The sequence below is a fragment of the Nelumbo nucifera genome, chromosome 4 (genome assembly GCF_055504915.1).
Source record: "Nelumbo nucifera cultivar China Antique chromosome 4, China Antique-T2T, whole genome shotgun sequence".
NCBI lineage: Eukaryota > Viridiplantae > Streptophyta > Magnoliopsida > Proteales > Nelumbonaceae > Nelumbo > Nelumbo nucifera.
Window position 1 is genome coordinate 91,188,913 of NC_142652.1, and position 22,810 is coordinate 91,211,722.

Below are 22,810 nucleotides of genomic sequence, written 5' to 3' on the forward strand. Positions count from 1 at the left end.
TCGCCCATCATCGCCATCGTCGCTCATCTCATCACCTCTCTCTCTCTCTCTCTCTCTCTCTTTTCTCAGTCTCTGTCTCAATGATAGTGAGACAATGAATCGCCACCGGGAAGTCGCTGGGAATCATCATCTTCTTTTCTCAGTCATCGCATTGCAACCCACGATTGCTATCGAGACCCATCATCTTCTTTTCCCAGTCTCGGTGTGAATTGCCAGCATCACCTTCTTGTGCTGCAACCCACGATTGCCGCCGGAAACCCATGCCTACCGCCATCCCCTGCTTCTTTTCCCTAGTTAATTTGATTACAATATTAGAGAATGGTTGCTATGCTAAAAATTTCAGATTTTTCGATTGAATTCGAATCGAATCGGATATTCAATTTGATAATCGAAATCGAATTCGAATTCAAAGATTTGATATCCGTCAGATATCGAATTGAATTCAAATATTAGTGTTCATAATCCATTTCGAATTCGAATCTAATCTCGATCCGTTTACAGGCCTACCTACCTTAATAGTGTGGCCATGAAAAGACTTAACCAGGTGGAAATTCCACAAGTCTGTGCATGATTTAATAAAAATAGCATAAGTAAAACATGTCGGTGATACATTAGAAGGCATCATCTGATGAAAAGTTAATGGCTTCCTTAGCCTCTGTACCTGAACACAACTATCAAGCAATGTATTCCACAAGGCCTCGGATCTTTCATTCAGCGGGATTCCATTGAAGAGCTTACGGGCATCATCCATTTCCCAAGATTTTACATACATATTGAAATATTGAAAATAGATCTATTACAAAAGAAGCACAGTTCAAAGCCATATTTCAGTATTTGACCATGAGGAACTTTTCCCATCAGCAAATTGCCTGTAACTCCACATGCTTTGAGTGCCACTGAGAACCCAAACTCGTTGGGCCACAACCCTGAACGACACATAAGAGAAAACAACCGCAGACCAAGGTCGTTGTAACCGTATTGTACATAGGCTGAGATCATGCTTGTCGAAGAAATCAAATTTGGCTCTGGCATCTCGTCAAACAGTAGACGAGCATTCATCAGCTCCTCACAAGCAGCATACAAACAGAGAATATTGTTCTGTACAAAGATATCTCGATGTAGCCCGCTTTTGATGAGGATTGAATGAAGTGACTTTCCATTGTTAACATCTCTCAGATCACTGAAACGCTGCAAAAGTGAAGCACACTCTTGTAAGGAAAACTGAGGTCTATGGTTCTCAATGTCGGAGAAGCTGTTGATGGCGCGAACTGTTCTCTGGATCCCAGAAATGAAAATGTTAAAATGAATGAAAAGATTTCTACAATTCGGTTTTGCAGAGAGGATTTCTCTCTGAAATGGGAAGGAAAGCCAGAAACGATTCCCAAAGATCATGTTCGAAAAGATTCATCTGTAGGTTCCTGAGTAATACGTCCTCAGTTTCTAGTATTCGATAAAAAACTGGTATTTGAATTTTCAGGGAAATAAACGAAGTACGGGTGCAACTTCTGAGAAATCGTCCATGCCGTAGATGGTTCAAACAGTCAAACAGTGCACAATCAATTGTGAGAAGGTTTCCAATCCCCTACTGAAACCGCATTTGTCCAGTTCAGCAGAGAATCGCTTCTACCGGAGAAGATGACCTGAGAACGTGTTAATATGCCCTAGATGGACTCACCCGCGTCGCAAATGTTTGGTTGATACGAATCACTTCCATTTTTCCTCCTCAGCAAATGGTTCAAGCCTGTGAAGAAGAAGAAGAAGAGATTCGCGAAGCTTTAAAGTCGCCCTTTTTAAAAAGTAATATTTTCTCCTCTTCTCGGTACAAATCTAAGAAAATATACAAATTTGCATCAATGCATTTTTAAAACCTAATCAAACGAATACAAATCTGAACCGAAGTGTAAATTTGCAATGGTTCAGATTTGCACTCCAACCAAACGCAGCCCTAAGTACTATGGGCTGGTTCGCATCAACCTACAAGATTATTTCATTTATCTTATTGCACACAGAAGGCACTAGGTGATGAGGAGGATACCCTGAATCAGATAGCATCCAATGTTTAAGTAGGGGTGTTCAAATTCGGTTGATAAATCGAAAACCAAATCAAACCGAATAAGCTAATTTGGTTCGATTAATTCATTTATCTGTTTGATTCGATTTTTATTATTTTAAAAAATTGATTTTCAATTTTGGGTTGGTTTGATTGTGAATTTCAACTAAACCACATCGAAAATCGAAAATCAAAAATTGAATTAATGTTAATTAATTATTATATTTCCTAATGAACAATTAATAATAGTTAATTAAATCCTTGACTCATTATTAATTGTTTATTAGTCATTAATTGTTCGTTAATCATTAACTAATTTTGAAAATGACTAATTGGCCAATTCCCCACTGGCATAGGGCTTTAGACCCATTTTAACTTTTAATTAATAATAACTATTTAATTAAAATCATTGGGTTTTGGTTTTAGGGCCATTTTAACTTTCCATTAATAACACTTGTCACTTATGTGGAACCAGGATCCAGCCGAAATCAAAAACCAAACCAAATAGAACCAAATTCAATTAGGATTGATTTGGTTCGAAAATATAATTCGGTTCAATTCAGTTAGAGGAAATGATAAAACTAAATAGTAGGTTAGGTTCTCAATTTGAACTGAACCGCCCGATTGTACACCACTATGTTCAACATCAACAACAATGAACTCACTTGCCAATCTTAATGGTAGTAAGGGACGAAGCCCTGTTTCCCGATGCCATGCCATTTCTAGTTGTCTAGCATCAGGTCGCTACTCTAGCACAATTCTTTATCAATCGACCCTTCAAAGTTCCCTTCGACCCTAGGGCAAAACTGCAACAGGGGGCGTAGATGAAAGGGTCAATTGGCTCCAATATCATGGCTAAGAGCCCCATCGTAGAGTGAAGGTGATCCATTGAGGGAATGGATCAATGTAGGGGTCCTACCTTAACAACGCATGATAACAACACCGAAAAGCAATTCATGGCTATGGAGGAGGTGTAGACAAAGATTGGACAACTAAAGAACATACAGGATGTCGACTTTGACGTTCCACTACCACCTTACCCATGGGAAATCTACAATAAATCCCATCCGTACAAATATAAGGCACCCTAGTTCCCTAAGTTCACTGGAGAGGGAGGGAATTCGTGCAAGCATGGTTTTTAAAATCGATCCAGAGACTGAACCGGTCAGGGGCCCAGTTATTAGGTCGAATGGTCGGTTCGTTTTTACAAAAAAAATAAAAAATGGTTAAAACTGTTTGAATGATTAACTGCTCGATTCAACGGTTTGTTGATCAAAATTAACATCTTTTTGAGAAAATCTAGTTTTGGGGGGAAATGAAACCGGCCACCTTCCTAGTTTTTCAGGTCCGACCGTCCAGTCCGGTCCGGTTTTAAAAACCAAGCGTGCAAGGATATCAGACACTTTATGAATTTGAGGACCTGTCTACATGCAAGCAAGTCCATCGATGCTCATACATACACTTGGTATTGCAACCTCAAGCTTGGGTCTATTAAGACGTGGAATGAAATGGTGTCTCTTTTCTTTCGCAAATTCTGAGCTAAAAGAACTCACTATCACTGATCTAGGATGCATGGAATAGGGTAAAGATGAAGAGGTCGTTGACCTCATATGGCCTTTTCACGCCAAGAGTTTGGATTTGAAGCATGTGTTGGGCGAAGATGAACATGTCTTGGTACAACTGTGCCTAAATGATATCATTACTAATTTTGGATACATTTGGAAAACTTATAACCAACTTCACTGATTTGCATTCCTTCGCCTAATGAACAATCTTGTTAATCGCCAAGTTAACAGAAAAGGGCAAGTAAGCATAGGATCAACAAGTTGCTATTGCAGAACAACCACTGACGAAAAAGGCCACTGAATGCGTTAAGCAAAGAGTCCGGATCTCTTGCCCATGAGAAGTCTGCCCACATTTATCGTAGTCACACATGGAGAGCATTTCATCTTCTGTCTGGTATTATGCATGGGGAGATGTTCCCAATTCACAGGGGGTAATGTATTGTGGGTAAGCATGGGCAGAGTTTTTGTGGGCAGGAGATCCACAGTCTTAAGCAAAAGGAGCGGCCCTACATAGGAGATGCTAGTAAATCCCATTATCCCAAAAGACCTTGATCCCCTTAGGGGGCGTTCTTTTTTTGGATTTTGAGAGGGGGGAAAGTTGGTCGATGCGATTTTGGTTCTCATTGACCAAGAACGCCATGTTCTTTTTTCATATTTATGTGGGGACCAAGGAAAGTTTATTTTCTTGGGTATCACTTACTTGGATAAGTGATATCCATCTCTTGGGTGGATAAATAACTTTCATGCCTAGGGGGAAAATTGCCAACACTTGAATGGGACAGAAATGCCCCTTTTAATAATGGATTTTTATGGCTAAAATGATCATTATATTATTTATTTAGAAAATAAAAGAACATGGGTAAAATGCACTTACTCGGGTAAGTGTTTCCTAGGAAAACTTACCCAGGTAATTGCATTTACCCGAATAAGTAACTTATCGAAAACGAACGGAGCCTTAGTGGAGGATTAGATAGCAAAAGGACTTCTTAGAGACCCAAAAGCTTTGAAGATCTCAAACCTAAAATAAAGGCTTACCCAACATTTTGTGTATATCATGGCCATGTGAAACACCCTACTCCAAAGTGCTATCTATTAAGGAGGTTTAATGCTAGTAAATCCCATAAAAGGGAGATCGAGGTCCGAGAAAAGATCAAGCCTTAAGTGCATGAAGAGCCATTGGCCTAGCATGATGCACCCCAATAGATCAAAGAAATTCATTCACCTCCCGACTAGGGGGAGGAACTGAAAGGATGAGAACCAAGTGACATCAACATGGAGATGGAAGAATCAATCAACAACGTAGCAGGTGAAAGTGAACCATAGTAGGAAAAGGGCAAAGACATTCAATGCCATTCGAAGTTCAAAGAGTTTTGTGATAGCATGTTGCAACAAATCTAATAAATGATAGCTAAAGCAACCACTAATATCACCTCAACCAATGAGAACAATTAGTCCTGTTGACCTCACCTATAACTAGGGTAGCAACCTTTGGAATCAGCTTCCTAAAGGGTCATAAGGACCATGAACCTAACAGGTTTGGTCAGCACCCCATTACCTAGGGTGTCCATAAGAAACCGAAAAACTGATTCGAACCGAAGAAATTGATCCAAAAAATCCGGTTAATTGAATAGGTCGCTTCGGTTTTGGTTTGATTTAAAAAAAAAACCGAAGGAATGGTTCAGCTTTCTATTAATTTATAAAAAATTGGCGGTTAACCGAACCAACCGATATATATATTATATTTTTTTTTATATTTTTATTTCATTTTTTCACCCCAACGCCCCTCCCTCAATCAGCCTACACTTCCACGTGCGACATGCCCAAGTGGCCAAGTGGCCCAAGCCAAAGAAAATGAAAAAATATTGATTGAATGATCAAACACTCGAACCTAGGCCAGATTTCAAAACCCTCTTCTTGTTTCTGAAAGAAAATAAGAATAGACAGAAACCCTAGCTCCTGTCGCCGGCCGTCGATCAATTTATCCTCTCCCATCGCCGTTGTCGTTGCCCGTCGGCCGGTTCTCTTTCTCCCCCGTTGCCATCGCTGTCGTCCAGTTCTCTTTCTCCCCCATTCTTCTTCTCTAAAATCCGAATCTGGATATCTGGTTTTCTTCTCCCTTCTACAGTTTAACAATTGCAGGTAAATAATTTTTTGAGTTAAAATAGTTGATATGAATGATACCTCTTATGAAATTTGTTTAAAATACGAATGATACCTCTTAATCTCTTATAGTCTTACAAATTTTTTTAGCTAAATAGTTCAATAGTTGCTTTGTATATATTGTTTCTCTTCTTTCTAAAATTTCCACATTAGTAAGAAAACATGTTCTTGAACATATGTTTTCTCAAAACAAATGGAGCAAGCTTTGTGTTTTTACTTTGAAAAAAAAAAAAACAGGTTCTTGAACAATTTTTTTTTGGGCCTTGTTTTCTTGAAAATTCAGCAATTATTTGTGAATAAAATAGATCATAGATGGGAAACAAGCCATTGCTAAGGAAAAATAAGAAAGAAACAATTTCTGAATCTTTGCTATAATGAATGTGCTTTTTACGTTTAAAAATCGAGAGCTCATAGTCATGGATGTAGATCGTCAGAACTGGTTTTATTTATTTTTTATGATATGATCAAAAAATGTATAAAACCATGCACTTTTTGGTTTGCTTGGCTGGGGGATTTCAGATTTGTTCATTTTGTTTTTAAAGTTGGAAAGTTTGATTATTTGATGTTTTAGGGAATGTAAAGTGTTAAGTATTTCTTATATAGAAGAGAGGTTGGATGTTTTAGGGAATTATAGACTTCATGAAAATAAAATAAAATAAAACTCATTATGAGAATATGAGAAATGTTAATGGAGATTAGTTTCTTGTAGTAAAGGTTCTTTAATTTGAAAGTATAAGATAAAATGAGAACTAGAACAACTCTTTGAGACCTTTACATGCCTTCTTTATCACATGATGATGTTATCTCTAATTTAATCCATCTCTAAATTTCAGTTTTTTTCTTATTCATTCCTTTTCAATTCTTTGGGGGAATGGAATAGAACTTTAAGCTAAGATTTAATACTTATTCATTCTTTTTCTTATTCATTCTTATTAATTCTTTTTCTTATTCATCCTTTTTCTTTATTAGATGTCAAGTACGGGTGATAATAACACAAGCATAAAACCCCCTCCTAAACCTCAAAGTACTGATGACAATGCATCAAATCCACTTATTATGGAGGTTGATTCAAATGTTAGTGTTTCTTCTACTTCTAGAAAAAAAAAATCTTGGGTGTGGGATCACTTCACTAACATAGATTGTCAAGTTAAAAGTGATCAAAGAGCATCATGTAACTATTGTGGTAGGGACTTAGCTTGTCCTAGTGCAAGTGGTACAACTTGCTTGATTAATCACGTAACTAGATGTAAGAAGTATCTTTTGAATGCGGACAAGAAACAAAAACTTTGGAGTCTTCATATCAAAATGCAAAAGAGGGGGGACACGGGCACCACACCAATACTTGTAACTTACAACTTTGACCAAGAAGACTGTAGAAGGGAACTCGCTAGAATGATTACTGTAGATGAATTGCCCTTTAAGCATATGGAACAAGAGGGGTTCTGTGACTCCTGTGGTAGCATGCAACCACGATTTATAGTCCCTTCATGTCAAACAATAACCGGAGATTGTTATGAACTCTTTATGGAGGAGAAGAGAAAGTTGAAGAAATATTTTAAGAAATTGCCATCGAGGATCTGCCTTACTTCAAAATCTTAGATATATGTGTCCCACTGCTCACTTCATAGATGATGACTAGAGATTGTCTTATTTACCTAAATGTTGATACTAGGTGGAACTCTACTTACTTGATGTTGGAATTTGCTTTAAAATTTCAAAAGGCATTTGATTTATTGGAGACTGTTGATGGTAAGTACGTAGAGGAGCTTACTAGTTCAAAAAATAAGGGTTTGCCTAATGATGATGATTGGGAACTCGGTGTTTGCTTCTTTTCTTAAAATTTTCTATGAAACTACATTGAAATTGTCTGGGTCACTTTATGTAATTGGAAATGAATACATGAAAGAAATTTATAGTATTAGGTTTGATATTTCTAGGAGGTGTACCGGTGATGATTTTAGTGTTAGTTTGATTAATTCCAAGATATAAAAGAAGTTTGAAAAGTATTGGGCAAATGTGAGGAATATCAACATCATGTTGTTCATTGCAGTGGTTCTTGACCCTCGATGTAAATTGTAGTATGTGGATTGGGTTATTAATGAATCCTATGATATTGATAATGCTCAAGTGTTGAAAGAGAGGGTGAAGCAAGTTTTGGTCTCCATGTTTGAGTTTTATAGTTCAGTTAAGTCATCTCATAATGTTCAATCAAGCAATCAAATTCAAGACACAAATGGGATGGAAGTTGATAGTGTGGAAGATGTTGCTGGTTTTATGAATGCACTGTATTGAAAGCAAAAAGCAAACCAAGGAGGTGTAAATACCAAAACAGAATTGGATAGATATTTAGGGGAGTAATGTGAAGATCCAAAAAATAAATCATTTGACATATTAGCTTGGTGGAAAATTAATTCATCTAAATATCAAGTGCTTTCTATGATGGCTCGAGATGTGTTAGTTATGCCTATATCTACAGTTGCATCTGAGTCGGCTTTTAGCACTGGAGGTCGTGTGCTTGATTCATTCCGTAGTTCTCTAAGTCCAAGAATGGTGGAAGATATCATTTGTGGACAAGATTGACTACGAAGATCACATGGTTACATTCATTTAGAGGAGAGTTTAGAAGAACTTAAGAGTATGGAATCAGGTAAGGCTTTTCTTTTCTATTTTATTTTTCCTATTCATTTATTTTTTTGTGATATTAATTCTAATTTGTGTTTGTCTTAATCTTTTTTGTAGAGATATCATGTATCAGTGAAGAACATCCTCTTATTGCTATTGATGATTGAATATTTATCGTTGTAGACCTCATTGAATTTAAACTTTCATGGTTGTGGACCTTATTTAATGTTTATGGTTGTGAATTTGTGCTTTGTGAACCTTGTTGAATGGCCAACTGTTGAAAGAAATATCTTGTTAAATGTTTTTGCAGAGATATCTTATTGAATGTATTATGTTGATTGGTTAATAGTTTAATACTTTTATGATATATAGATAATAAGCAAGAGGCTTTGACCTATGCAAAAAATCAATCAGGTTATGGCTCATTTACTTTGTAACAGGTGAAACAATCACTTTTCTTAATTGTTGGAGGCTGGAGCTAAGAGAGATTTAATCCGCGTTGCTATTCCCTTGTCAAAAAAGCAATCAGGTATTCAGGTTTGGATAAAGCACTTTCTAAGTTTCTATCTAAGTATCTATAGTCTATAGTATTAGTTAGTCTTACGGATTTGAAGTTGAATACTTGAATTATTCTTATTCTCTGATTTTTCCATTTCTTTATAGGTTTTATGACTATAATTGCCTTGCTACAAATCTGCAATGGCCAACACCCAACGATTCCATAGGTGCTAATCTTGGAACTAGGGGTGGATTTGAGCCGAGCCAAGCCAAATACTACCAGGCTCGAGTAAAAAATTCATAACCTCGAGTTTGATTTTGAAAAAATATATTTTATAAAAATAAAAAAATTATATATAAAATATTTTTTATTTGATATTTAAAAAAATTAAGAATTATAATATTTTTATTATATATATTATTTTCTATAATTTTATTATATATATATATATATAAGCCGGCTCGCGAGCCTCACGTGTTGAGCTCTAGTAAGCTCGAGCTTGGCTCATTTAATAATTGAGCCAATGAATTGGGCTTGAGCTCAGTTCGGCTCGGTTTCAAGCAGCTCATGAAAAGCTCGGCTTGTTGCCACCCCTACTTGGAACATGTATTTTTTACAAACTGGCTTGAATTAGGAATGAAATTAAGAAGCATGATTTTTTTTATAGACAAAGAAGCATGAAACTTAAGAAGCATTTTTTTGGATATCATGTTGTGTAGGTTTTTCACATTGAACTCAAGAAGCATGAAAATAGCAAATTGAGATTGTTGATGCTTTTCATTTCCTGATTTAGGTTCAGCTATTTTAAGTTGTAAGTGATGAAATCAACTATGCTCCAAATATGAAATATGCTTGTTTCTCTTTTTAGGTTTTTTCGTTTGCTATTTTTGTCATTTTAGATAAGAAACATTTTTTAATAAAAATGAAAAAAAAAACAAAAACAAAAACCGAAGATCGAAGACCAGTTAACCGCTTGTTTCATTTCTGTTTTGATTTAGACTAATACAAAAACCAGTGGTACCGGTTTGGTTTTTAAAATATGCCCATGATTTGGTTAACTGAACCGTGGACACCCCTACCATTACCTAGGTGGGAAGATTACTAACATCCTGATCCAAAATTACGAGCACGAGAACAGGCCCATAAGGCCAAAGATATAAAGATTTGAAGGGTAAAATGATGATTACAACAAGCTTTACAAGCGGCTTGTGTCCAGAGACCCTCGGGACAAGCTCTTCCTCCCAAGTTGTGTATGAAAAGGTTACAAGAGGAAGTATCACTAGGGCACTTTACTAAGATCACGTGCCTCACAAGACAGGTAGTATATTGTATTTAATGATGCGAGGGTCTCCTCACCCCTTCTAGAGGGGACCCCGAGTAAGGCTGTTAATGGATCGGTTTTGGATTGGACCAGTCCAGTCCAAAATCAATTTGGATGGATTGGATGGATCAATAAGACATATTGGATTGGACCTAGTCCATTCGTAACAAATTTATATTGGATTGGGTTGGATTGAGTTAATATCTGGTCCATTAATATAAGATAAGAATATATGTGTCAATGGGTTGGGTTTGAGTTGAAACCAATCTAAATTCTAAATCAAAATGAATTTGAATAGATTGGACAATTCAGACATTAAATTGGACCGGTTCAAATTGGTCTAAAACATTTATTGGATTGGATTGGACCTGATCCATTTATAATGGACTCACATTAGACTAGATCGAATTGGACCAAATCCAGTCCAATTGACACCCCTGACACCGAATACATGGAGAATGGAAACCAAGAGGGAATCATTTCCATGGAAATCAAATCAATTTTGGTGATAGATACCTCCCCACAGATGTAGGAAGATCTAAGTCAAACTTTCCAAAGAGGTCCTCGCAATAATTAACCTTTCGAGAGGAGACAACCCTCCTAAACCTGTTAACATTAACGCTAAGCTCCCTAAATACAGTGACCTTGTTAAAAGAGGTATGTAGATGCCTTTGCTTGAACCTATGATGAAATGTTGGGCCTTAACCCCCACTTCTTTGTACACAAAGTCAAAGTGAACCTGGATTACTCTCCTGTAAATAGGGGTGCAAATGGATCGGATTATGATCTGATCCGATCCTATTTGGTCGAATTCGGATCACCCCTGGTCATATTTTTTGATCAGATCGGATCTTATGATTCGATAAGAAATCGGATTGGATTCAGATCCTCCTATCCGATCGGATGTATTATATATTTATAAATAAATATATCTAATGCATATATATGTTATTTATTTCTTTATTTATAAATATATTTTTATAAATTTGTTATATTATTTATTTTTTTATAAAAACATGTATATATATGATGAAAATAATTAAAAAATACTTGTATTTTTTGTTTTTTCTTTATTTAAATTGGTATATTTTATTTTTTTTCTTTTAATAATTTATTAATTTTTAAAGAAAATAAGTTGGATCAAATCAGATAGGGTTCAAATTCAGATTGAGTCCTATCAGATCCGATCATATCTTCAGATTGGATTTGAATATACCCTGATTTGAATCCGATCTGATCTGTTTACATCCCTACCTGTAAAGCAACACCCCAAGAAGTTTCCTATAGAAATAGAAGTTTTCTATAGCAACACTCCAAGAAGTTTCTCAATTTGCTTGGCCAACATTGTACTAGTACGAAAGAAGGACAAAATATGATGTTGCCTGGAATTTTGGGATCTGAACAAGGTCTACCCCTAGGATGAATTTCTCTTACCGAACATCAATGTAGAGGTGTAAATCGGGCCATGCCGCCTGCGGCCCGACACGAACTTGGATTGGCTTGGCACGATGATCTGTGGGCCATGCCAGGCCCGACACGATCATGCGGGCCGTGCTGTGATGAGAATAAAATTTATCATATTTTTATCTCCAAATATTCAGTCTTTTATACTGAATTAGTACTTATTTGGACTCATATTTCTTGATTGATGGTTCAGGGCATGAAAGAAGGCGTTAGGAGAAAAGCAAGGCAAATCGGATGATTTTTCACAATTTCAGCACCGTTCAGTAATCTGGGCCTAATTCTCGTATCCGAGATCCGATTGGGCTGATTCAAGACTCAATGGAAAGATAAGAGAAAAAACTACAACTTTCATGTTTTGGGATTTCACAGATTTGGCTTGTATCAAAGTAAAATATGGGCCCGAAATCGGGGAAAATTCATAGGAAGGCCCAATTCGTAGCTGAAGCCCAACTTGCAGAAAAGCCTTGCAGCAACCCAATTCGCAGAAGAAGCCTAATACGAATGCAAGAACAAGAAACTGAGAAGAGTCCTACCAGATTTGTGATGTAATCCTAAGATAAAGAGATTGAATTCACTAGATAAAGATATAAGAGTAGGATTATACTAGGACTTTCCATATAGTCTATGAGTTATCTTGCTTAATGCTATTAGGAGTGACCATCTCTTAATTGATTAGGTTTATGTGAATGAATTGAGAGATGAATTCGTATAGCAGACCAAATAATTCATGGTGTGAATTGAATGGTATATAAGGGTATATACACATGATTCATCTGAATATAATAGTTTTTCCTTGAATTTAATGCATTTCTATCTTAAGAACTCTAGTCGAGAGATCGAGGGATTACCTGATAGAAATAGTTTTGATATATCTTGAAAAAGAATATTGAATAAAATTGGAAAAACTTCAGCTTATGGGAATGACAAATTATCTTGGATAACCTCATCTATTACAATTCATTGGAATGGTTAGACAGACCAAAGGTCCTAGCGAATTCAGTCAATCGTTGCATACTTCAGTAGCCTTTACTAGTGCACTTGCTAGGATTATAATCATAGCTATCATGTTGGGCCTAGGATTTTAGGTTCATGGGCCGACACGATTGGAACACAAATGGACAAAAAGAATGTCTTCAATTGTAAAAGGCTCTTTGGATGTAGCAGATTGGGGGAGGTCTTCTTGGCTTCAAGGGTTCAACAAAAACCCTCTTTGATTGTAGTAATTTGAAAGAAAAATCTTCAATGGTTTAAAGACCAAAATTCTTCAAGCGATATAGCACGGAGTTGCAGCAATGTCGAAGCTTCTAATTATTATAGAGCCAGAATCCTTGCTATTTCTTCCTGCAATAAGAAAAGCCAAAAAAAAGAAAACTTTGGACGGGGTGTTGAAGGTAAGAGCCAAATGGGAGCAGGAGCCCCAAAAAGGGGGAAGAAAAATATGTTTGTTCGATTGTTGATTGTTGAAGGATTTTAGTTGCAGCAGTTTTGAGGGCTGTAACCTTGGTTTTGGTGCAGCATTCCCTTCCTTTTTTCTGTCAAAAGAAAGGAGGAAATCAAGCAAAAAGGTTTGAGTAGCCGAAGGGGGAGATCTGCCGGAGGGCGAGAGTAAACCACCCGCCATCTCCTTTTATATTGAATTGACTTTGTTTCAAGAGTCTGCCCATATCTTCATTAAAAACCAGACATTTAATTTGGTGGTCCCACAAAATTAGCTATAGATGGCCATTAGTAGATTCCCTCATCCGATTTTGGGTTTAATGCAATTAAGATTGATTGTTGAGAGAATCGGCTAGTGGGCAAAGGTTTGACTCCAAGATTTCAAGGATCTTGTATATTCGATTAAATTAACCAATTTTATTTCCCTTTTTAGGGATCTTAATCTAAGATTGGTATTCAATTTGACCCCACTAGGCGGACTGATTTGTTAATCAATCTTGATTAAATCTTTTGAAATGTGCCGATTTAAATGAAGCTCAACATGGCGGGGATTCTATTTGTTGATGGGCTGGTGGGGTAATTCACCCTTGGGCTGAAGGATTAGTGGGCCCCTGTGATGGGCTGAACAAGCAGCCATTTGTTGAGTCATCTCTCTTTATATATATATTAATTAACAAATGCCCCCAAGTCGATGATGGGCTGAAGGATTATTGGATTCACTTTCTATCTTTATTAATTTCCTTCCTTCTCACTTTCCCTTTTTCCTCTCTCTCTTTTTTTTTTTTTTAATTCGTGAGGAGCCTATTTATATTGTTAGGCAGCTTCTCTTGTTCCCACTGATTTCGGCTCTGGTTTGTTTCGCTCCCCTTTGGTTTTTTTTTTTTTTTTTTTTTTTAATTGGACGTCCTCCCTGTGCATCATTGCCTTGACATCGATATCTCCTTTTGCAGGTGCATTCTTTGGAGATCCAGGTATTTATATATGTTTTTTTTTTTGCTTGCAAGGGATTAATGGGGACCAAATTCCGTTTGCAGTAAGGTCATGACAAAGAGAAGTTGATGGTGAACTTCTTTTTATGTGTCGACTTTGACCGACATCATATTTTTTTTAATGACCTGTACCTAGGAGGATAGGAACCCCCCGCTTCGGTGTCCTGCCGTTTGATCAAAACTTATCATTCATGTTGCCCATGAGGGTAGGTCCTTACTTGCTTTGGGACTCTACTCGTGAACCTGTGGTTGGTTGTGTTATTCGGAGACCCTAGGCAAGTCCGTAACGGGTTGTTCCAAGGTTATAGCCATCATGAGGGTAAGGACTGTAACACTTGAACCCGTATCCGGTTGTGTACCCATGTAAACCCATAATGGGCCCGTTCTTCTTGAACATCAAAAGTAACATATCCACCACTAGAACGCCTTGACCCGTGGTTGGTTGTGTACTTGGGAGGACTTCTTGGTGAACGGAAAGGTCCATTTTTACTTGTATTGACCAAAACTCATATCGACCACGAGGGCACATCCCTGCTTGCATTGGGATGGATCATAATGCCTGAACCCGTGATCGGTTGTGTACTCGAGATTCGTATATGGCTGATCGTGTTATTTGGAAACCTCTTGGTGGGAAGATTTAACGACCCATGTGTCTCTCCATGTTCACCACGAGGGTAGGTCCTTGCTTGATTTGAAGTGGTTCATTCTAACACTCATGAGAGCCACGCTTTCCACGAGGGTTTGTCTTTTCTTATATTAGGACCGTTATGTGATATATTAGATTGCTTTGTGATGAAAGGCCTTCTCTTTGATTATAACCTCTCTCTCCCTCAACCTTAATTGTGCTTTTAATGGGATATAATAATTTACTTAATCTTTTCTTTTTCTTTTTTTTATTGGCCCAGGAAATTCATAATATTTGCTTCAACCATGGAGAAGAGATGCCTTGCCAAACCTGTATCATGGGTTGGTGAACATCCAAACCCGAAATTTAAGCGATCCCGACTTTGTTTTTCAGAAGGGAATTTTTCCTTGATTGTTCTTGGACCATTGACGGGTCCATTTTCTCAGCTCGAGGATTCAAGCACTCCCACCGTTAATGTGCAGAGCGAACTCCAAACAATTCAAGAGGGTGCTATGTTTTTCAAGGAGGGGGATTCCCCAAGTACTCTCCGAGCATGCAGTGTGCCTATTTTGCACCATGACCTCACTCACCATAACTCTGTGCATTTACTAGTCCCAACCCCAACTATTGCGCAAAAGATTGTTGACAACTTAACTCGTTGGGGTTCTGACTTGAGTCCCCGTGGTGACTCTCGTTGGTTGAGTGGTTTTTGGGATTGGGGCCGTGTCATACTCCGGGAATATCGTACAGAGTCAGAGACGGCTGGGATTTATTCCTTTGTTTTGGCATCTACTTATGATTATGAAAGACCCATGGGAATGTATCGTGCCTCATGTGAAACTTGGTGTAGGGACACAAACACTTTTACATAAGCAGGTGAGATTGGGATATCCTTGTAGGACCTGAAGCAAATAGTCAGACTTCCCATCTATGGTGAATTCTATGAGGAAGTTAATCTGTGTGTTGAGGAGTTAACAGGGGTTGATAAAAAGGGCAATAGGCATCTTCCAAAGAGTTGTGAGTATCTCTATAAAGCCTATGCTCAGTTGATAAAGGGGGTAGTGCTTAAGCGTCGGGGCAGCGCTACCAACACAAGTCAAGAGTCTGTGAAACGTAACAATGAGAAGGTGAGCCAAGATGAATGGCTTGAGTTTTGGTTCATGGGATTAGAAAGAATTCCTAAACCCCCCTCTCATCAAGAATTGAATCGCCTTTTGGGTTCACGGCGTAACCAAGATCGGTCCAGCCTTCCCTTACCTTTGAGCGAACTAGAGAATTGTAGCCATCTATGTAGAATGAAGAATGAGAAGACACCTTTTGAACACTTAGCTTTTGAGTGTGATCCTATTATTGAAAGAGAAGCGTTCTTGGCTGCCTATTTATCATTATGGATATGTCGCTTTCTCCTTCCCTCATGCAGCAAGCATTCGATCCGACCTATGGTGTTTAAAGTGGCTTCGAGGATGGCTCAAGGTGTTCGTTATAGTCTTTCCCCACCCGTACTAGCCTCCATTTATCAAGGCCTCTCATTGACTTATCTTTCTTGTCAGCAGTTAGGCCAGTGTGTACATTTCTTTCCGACACATTTCTTATATGCGTGGGCTGGCCTATATTTTAAGAAGGTCTATCGCAGGTTTGATTCCTAGCAATATGTTCCTATGATTACCCTCCATGGTACTGGCAATGCATTTATGCATTCAGAGCACCCTGATAAAGAAGCTCGTTACAAAGTTAGGACTCGTCGGGATTTTCACTAGCAATTGGTCATCAACGTCCATTCGTTTGCAGATGGTAAGGAAAGGCGCGACATAGATCTTCCTCTTGAGGAGTTAGAGCTTTTGATCAGAAAAAGTCCAGGATTCCTATCATGGCAGAGAAACTTCATAGTGAAATCTAAATTGTATATTCCGTACCAATTTTCTTGCCAGTTCGGATTTTATCAAACAACACCTGGATCTCCCAACCATTAGCGAGTCAAGCTTGGCATAGTTGAAGCCTATCATTGTTGGAGGTCTCTCTTAAGAAAAGACACTAGGTCCAAATTCATTGTGCCACTGCGTCTTAGAGACTCTCAACGTTCAACCACGGCAAACTATTCAGGTTGGTGGTATAGTGAGGTTTTTCCAGTTCTACGACAACTCAAAATCGAAGCTCTGGCTAATAGTGAAACGGACTTCTACCATGTTGGTCTCACTAGGGCACAAGAAGACAAGATTGTCATGAGGAATGTTCGTGACAAAAAGATGAAGACAGGGGAGGAAGTAGGACTAGAAGATGCTCAATCAAGGATGAATGTTGTTACACTTTCTGCCCCTTTAAAGCGCCAACAACCCGAGAAAGATAACCATGGTGAATCAAAAGGTGAAGTACAATCACCTGAATTCTTTAAGTGTCAATAGTGAGCCAATCATGAAGATGACTCTGCTTCCAAGAGCAATAAATTGAACAAGACCTCATCATCGACACCCCCAATAAAAGTCGTCCGGCGAAATATGTTAAAACTAATCCTAAAGGGTTACAAGATTTACCTTCAGGAGGGACACATACCCCTATCTTGGTGGACTCTGGCGATGATAGTTCATCTTCTCACTATGGCCAGTTTGCACCTATGGATTCCCAATGTACAATTTCCCTTTCTCTCTCTCCCTTTATTTGATTGTTACTTGGTTATATCTATTTAATGTGCGTCTCTCCTCTCTCTCTCTTTTTTTTGTAGGTGAGAGAGTTGCAACTCCAAAGAAGGTGGTTCCATGAGCAGCCATTGGTAATCAGCAAGTGGAGACAGGCATGGGGCATGATTCCTTTGCTTCTACTAATGATGAGGATGTCAACAAGATCATGCGTTATGCATTGGAATAGTACTTAACCAACTTCATTCAGTCAATGCTCAAGGAGCCTCATGATGTGATGAGGACTTGGGTTGGCAAGAGACTACCAGTAGTTTCTCAAGTCATGAAGAAACAATTTCATGTGGACCATATGCCTTTTGAGAGGTGAGTGGAAGTTTTCCTAAGGCACAATGACGATTACCTAGCCCACCAACAAACCATTGAAGGGGGAATTTCCCTTGAAGAAAAGACTTCTAGAATGGAATCGATTGCCAAAAGCATTGCAAACCAGTTAGTGATCCAAGTTGAGATTCAAGCGAAGTCGAGTGATGTTGGCACCCAAGTAGAGACCCTCAAGAAGCGTCAGTGTGAGCTGTTAGAAGAGTTGTCCCACTTGGAGGATGGATTAAAAGAGTTGGAACCCACCTTGCATGATTTGCAGAGTTGAGAGGCAAACTCTATTGCTGATTTATCTACAATTAAGTTGATGGATCAGGAACTCAGAGCGATGACTGTGATCCCTGCAGAGAAGCTTGAGACTTGCAGAGTCCTTCGAGAGGCACTTAACACGAAGGATTCATACCTCAAAGTGTTTGACTGGATTAACTTTGATTGCTTAGAGTAGATTAGGATAGTAGATTGAACCTTTGCAAACTTTTTGCACTAGGCATTTAAGAGATGTCTTGATGTTTTGTTAGTTTAACTCCTTTCGAATAATTCATGATGTTCTTGCAATGTAGGACCAATTTTTTATCTCTCTTTCCTCCCTCTTTTTCTTTGGATTTAGCCATTCACAATTTATACTCATGCGGGCCAGGAGTAATACATAATAACTTTTTTTATTTGATTTGGCTGTTCACAATTTATACTCATGCGGGCCAGGAGTAGTACATAAATGCTTTTTTTTGTTTGATTTGGCCGTTCACAATTTATACTCATGTGGGCCAGGAGTGATACAAATGATTATTTTGTGGCTGCACTTTTTCAGGTTGCCTACGTACCCCTTAGAATGATCAAGTCATGATGTAGTTCATAAAGTAGTTTGTACTTGCAATTTGAGGCTTCGGCCGTTATCTAGGAACACTTAATGGATAGTTTAGGCTAGTGTCCGGGAGCAGTTCACAAATCTTCATGGATAATACCTTTTTAGGTATTTCCCATTGATAGGTCCCAGTCGTATAGCCTGTCAGGAGTAATGAGTAAGTAAGCACCGTTGTTGTAGACTTCTTGGACTACATGTGGACCATCCCACTTGGGGTCGAATTTTTTTCCAGAACGATGTGACAAGATGATTGGCCTATGGACTACAAGTACTAAGTCTCCCTTTTGGAATGAGTGGGGTCAAACTCTTTTATTGAAAGCTTGAGCCATTTGGGCTTGGTAGCATTCCAAGCGTTGCTATGCCTCTAACCTCTTTTCATCCAAGGCGTCGAGTTCTACAAGCCTAAGCCGTGCATTCTCATTGTCTGTAAGCCCTTCTTGGATTGTTATGCATAATGAGGGAATTTGTACCTCAAGTTGGAGCACCGCCTCGACCCCATAAACTAGTGAGTAAGGGTTTGCTTGTGTAGCTGTACGGCAAGAAGTACGATAGGCCCATAGTGCTTCACCCATATGCTCATGCCAATCTCTTTTGCTTTTAGAAACCACTTTCTCCAATAATTTGCATAAGGTTTTATTAAAGGCCTCAACCAAACCATTTGCAGCTGCATTGTACATATTGGAGCACCTTTGTTTAATACCAAATTTCTCACAAATTGGTCCATTAAATGGTTGCTAAATGGCTTTCCATTGTCAGTCACAATGTAGCGTGGAATGCCATAGCGATGGACAATGTAGTTCTTAATGAATTCCACAACTGTTTCCTTTTTGACTTCTTTGAGTGCTATGTCTTCTGCTCGCTTTGAAAAGTAATCAGTCCCAGCAAGAATATAAAGATGCCCCTTAGATGACTTTGGGAGTGGACCAACAACATCTAACCCCCAAGCGTCAAAGGCCCAAGAAGCAACTGTGGGGTGCAAAGGCTCAGGTGGTTGACGAATGAAGTCACCATGAAACTGGCATGCCTGGTAATGTTTTGCATATTCTATTGAGTCTTTTACCATGGTCGGCCAATAATACCCCATTCTCTTGATCCGATCATAGATTTTTGGCCCTAATTGGTGAGCTCCACAAATTCCTGCATGGGCGGCTTCTACTACAAATGGTGTCTCATCTTTGCCCAAACATCTTAAAAGTATATCACTAAAAGATCTTCGATACAACTTACCATTTAGGTAGACGAATCGAGGGGCTCTTCTTCGTACCTTTGTTCGAAGTTTTGGATTTTCAAGAAGCTTTCCATCTTGTGGGTAATCAATTATAGGCTGCCTCCAATCCTTTCCTTCACTAGGAGACACTGAGATGGCATTACTCTCATTTTCTTCTTCATTGGTGGTAACCGGAGGTATGACCCAACTGTTGCAAATGGGCACAGATGCTGAGTCTCTTTTGGTTAATAAGAGCATTGTAGCAAGGTTAGCTAGAGTGTTCACTTGTTTGTTCTCACTTCTGGGTATGTGCTCAATGTTTATGTAATCGAATTGTTTCATGAGCTCAGTCGCATAGTGAAAGTATGGGACTAGGTCCAACTTACGCACATCGTATTCCCCTAAAAGTTGATTTATGATTAGTTTTGAATCTCCGTGCACAACCTTGTGTTGGATTTCCATATCTAGAGCCATCTTTAACCCAATAATTAGGGTCTAGTATTCTACTACATTGTTTGAACATAAACATGTCAATGTGAAAGAGAAAGGCAATACCTCCCGTTGTGGGGAGACAAACACCACACCTGCTCTAGCACCATCCTTTTGAGCAGCACCATCAAAGAACAACTCCCAAGGTAATGGAAGCTCAATGGAGAATACTTCTTCATCTAGGAGGTCTTCAGGCAACTCCCAACTTGTTGGGATGGGGTGATTAGCTAGAAAATCAGCCAATTCTTGACCCTTAATTAACTTTTGTGGAATGTATTCGATTTCAAACTCAGACAATATAGAGCCCACTTGGCTAGCCTACCAGAAAGTACTAGCTTAGACATGATGTATTTAAGTGGGTCAGCTCATGAGATCAGGTGGATTGTATTCGCTAGCATGTAATGGCACAACTTTTTTGTTGCAAAGATCAGGGCGAGACATGTCTTTTCAATTGGGGAATAATTTAGTTCTTCCCCCACTAATGCCCGACTTAAATAATACAAAGCATTTTCCTTGCCTTGTTCATTTACTTGAGCAAATAAAGCACCTAATGATTGCTCTTGGGTGGTGATGTAGAGAATTAGAGGTCGCCTTGGGATTGGGCCTGGGATTGGGTCTACCAATACTGGAGGCTTGAAGAGATAATTTTTTATGCTTCTGATAGCATTCTCACATGCCTCGTCTCAGACAAAAGGCACTCCCTTCTTCATTAATCTATTGAATGGAATACATCTCACTGCCAAGTTAGAATTAAACCTCCGGATGTAGGCGAGGCGACCTTGAAGACGTTTAAGTTCCAGTAGGTTCCTAGGTTCAGGCATATTTTGAATAGCATCAATTTTAGATTGATCAATTTCAATGTTGTGATATCATACGATGAATCCAAGAAACTTCCCAGATGTCACTCCAAAAGTGCACTTTAGGGGATTCATCTTTAGCTGATACCGCCTTAACCAACTAAGGATCTTGCGTAAGTCACTTAAGTGGTCAGCTCTCTTCCTTGACTTCACAACTAAATCATCAACATAACACTCCACAGTGTTGTGCAGTAGATCATAAAAAATGTTTTGCATGGCACGTTGGTAAGTTGCGCTAGCATTTTTCAGCCCAAAGGGCATGACTTTGTAACAATAAAGTCATGCCCGTTGTATGACCATTGTATGCCCGGGCAGCTTGTTATTTTTTATATTTGTTTAATGGTCGGAATAGCTGGAACACCATTTGGTAGCAAAAAACAATTGTATTTGCATTGATGGAAATGCCAAACATGCACAAAAATTGTATTCTTATTTGCATCTTTCAAAACAAATGAACTGAGTGCAAAGTGGGTGTGTAAATCTTGAACCACTTTGCACTCACATGAACCAAACATTTTTGTTTTGCACTCTACAAATTTGCATTCGTACTCTAACCAAACGGAGCCTAGGGGACAGATTGAGCTGATTTTTGTAGGAGGCCAGGGAAATTAACTTACTTTGTCACGAGCTCGGGCAGGGCTTTCACTCTTCATTAATTGATTTTTTCAAGGCCTGAGCCCGAGCCTGACCTGACCATCAGGCCTACAACTTGGGCCCAAGCCTGGCCCTTATAAAAAGTCTGAAGCCCGGGCTTGGGCCCGAGCCCGAAGTCTAAAGCTCATGCCACTACTATCGCAAAAGTGGTTGAGCAAGAGAGGGAAATTATAAAGAAAAAAATAAAAAATGTATATATTAAATTACTAATATATATTATAATAAATATTATATTTTATATTATATAAATCAGTCAGGCCTGGGCCTAAGCCCGAAGTCTAAAGCTCATGCCACTACTATCGCTGAAGTGGCTGAGCAAGAGAGAGAAATTATAAAGAAAAAAATAAAAAATGTATATATTAAATTACTAATATATATTATATATTTTATATTATATAAATCAGTCAAGCTGGGCTGTTTTGACAAATCCCAAGCCCGGCCCGAATGACAATCGGGCTTGGTGTTTTGGGCCCAAGGTCAGGCCCATAGGCCTAACTACTTGTCCAAGCCCAACCACGATGCAGGCCAGGCCATCGGGCTACCTAGCCCATGAACAAGTCTACTTTGTCAAATCACATTGGATCATTCAAGTTAACTACCTCTTTACCATCAATCACGTGTCATTGGTTGTTACGTCTCATTAATTAATTGGGAAGGGCATTGTCAAGCCACTACAAAACGGCCCTTCTTAGAGAAGCATTCTTCACAACTAATCAAGCACGGAGCCTAGAGTGAAAAAATCTATATCAATTCTTCAAAATCACTAAAATAAATAAATAAATAAATAAATATACATCAATACTTTGAGAAACAAAAGAAACACACTGACTCTCATCTTCACTGAATTACCTTGACCATTAACCAGAGGTTGCTTACGTTATTGAGTAGATTCAAAGAGACTTCAAATCCCTTGTATTTTTTTTTATTACAAATTCATTTTTGTAATTTGTCTCCATACTTTATAATAATCCAATACATGAAATTTGTATCGGCAACGGAAA

At 38.5% G+C, this 22,810-nt stretch overlaps 1 long non-coding RNA gene across 1 annotated transcript; it reads right to left on the reverse strand.

Moving 5' to 3' along the window:
* Window positions 1–551: 551 nt before the first annotated feature.
* Window positions 552–1,976, reverse strand: LOC148800845 (uncharacterized). Its single transcript, XR_016085606.1, has 2 exons — window positions 1,676–1,976; window positions 552–1,188 (listed from the first exon to the last, which is right to left on the reverse strand). It is a non-coding gene; the product is annotated as an uncharacterized LOC148800845 (long non-coding RNA).
* Between the last annotated feature and the right edge of the window lie 20,834 nt (window positions 1,977–22,810).